Source organism: Rutidosis leptorrhynchoides, chromosome 9 (assembly GCF_046630445.1).
Source record: "Rutidosis leptorrhynchoides isolate AG116_Rl617_1_P2 chromosome 9, CSIRO_AGI_Rlap_v1, whole genome shotgun sequence".
Classification (NCBI taxonomy): Eukaryota; Viridiplantae; Streptophyta; class Magnoliopsida; order Asterales; family Asteraceae; genus Rutidosis; species Rutidosis leptorrhynchoides.
In genome coordinates, this window is record NC_092341.1 from 144,836,703 (window position 1) to 144,838,685 (window position 1,983).

The window sequence follows — 1,983 nt, forward strand, 5'->3', positions numbered from 1 at the left end:
TCATTCGTTTGGTTAACCATGGTTGTGTGTGTGTGGTTTGTAGCATATTATATTGTTTAAACTATATGCTATTGTTATGCTAGCTCGTATGGTGGAAGGTTTAGTGTTATACTTATGATGGTATGATTACTTAAAATGCTAGCATGTATGCGGTAAATGCGTAAGTGATTGCAAGTAAGTAGGTTGTATATGTAAACGTATAATTGTTGCACTCACTAAGCATTAGCTTACCCTCTCGTTGTTTATATTTTTAGATGCAGGTGTGGACAAGGGCAAGGGGGTTGTTGGGCACTAGGTGTCCCATGATGATGTTAGTTTGGAGCTTTTGGAAGTTGGCCTAGCGTTTTGGGTAGTTTAGTCCCAAACCATGCTCGATGTGTTGTTTGGTTTAAAACTATCATTTTTGTATTGGTCACACTTTTATCACATTCGTTAATGGCCTTTGTGCCTTTTTTAAACACTAAACTTGTTGTATGTTTTAACGAAACGTGTGGAATGGTTTACATATTTAATTGGCGCGTAAATGTGTATTATATAAAAAAAAAATTTATCGTTTGAAATACGGGTTGGGTTGTTTCATTGTTTAATGAATACACCAGATTATCGACTGCATGTAATCCAAAGTTTTACTACTTTGTTAACAATTACACCAATTACCCTTGAATGTAATCCACCCCTGTTTTAACGAGTCCATTAACTATTAATCCATCCCCGTGTCCGGTAAAATGAACAATAATTTGTATTTATAAATATCCCGCCCACCGTACCCGATTAAGCGTATGTGGTTATTTATAGATACGTCAAATTGTAACCTTTATATTAAATTAATGAGGTATCATTTAGTTAATATAAAGCCCATTAATAGCCCATAGTCTAATTTCCACAAGTATCGTTCTTTTGTCCAAACCCCAATTATGGTCCAAAACTCAATTACCCAATCTTAATATTTAGCCCAATATCACAATTACTTTGATTTAAATAAGCATAATAATAATTTAGCTACGAGACAATAATTTAAAAGGGTTGAACATAACTTACAATAATTAATAATAGCGTAGTGTTACACAGACAGAGTTTCGACTTACAAACTTAAAACATTCGCTAACATAACCTTATTATTATTAAACTTTAATATTAAATTTATAATTAAAATATAAATATAAATATATATTTGAGAGATAGAGAGTAGATGGATATGATGTAGGTAAAATTCGTCTACCAAAATGTTGCAATTTAAAGGACCTGACCTGCTACAGTATGTCATGCGATCGCATGGGATTAAGCCTTCCTGGCCATGCGATCGCATGGCCGCTTTGGACAGCTCACATCTCTTGTTTTCTTGTTTACCGACGGTTTATAAATAATATAATATAATATATATAATTTTATATAATTATATATATATATATATTATATTATATTCATGTGCCTATTTGACTTGTAATTTTCGGTCCGTTGCGTCGCGCGTTGATAGTTGGTTCATGTCCCGGTTCCGGATTTTTGAACGTCCTTTCGTATGATTTAATATCTTGTACTTTGCGTTTTGCGGCTCGTACTCTTGTAAGTTTTAGACGTTTCACATCAATAATTTGAACCACTTTGATTGTACTTTGTACTTTTTAGTGTTGTGGTCATTTGCGTCTTCAATTCTTCGAATCTGTCTTTTGTCTTCACCTTTTAATATTTAAACGAATATCACTTGTAAATAGAACAATTGCAACTAAAAGCTTGTCTTTCTTGAAGGATAATGCTATGAAATATATGTTCGTTTTTAGCATTATTAAATATTCTCACACTTGAGCATTGCTTATCCTCAAGCAATATAGAACTTTGAATAAAAACATACTTGAATCACTTGTTTATTCTTCACACTTTGTACATCATTGATTTCTATATGGCGGTATGAACAATGATAGCAACGATGTGGTTTACAGTCCCATATGACTATAAAATTTAGATCCTTTAGGAAATTGGATCTTTATG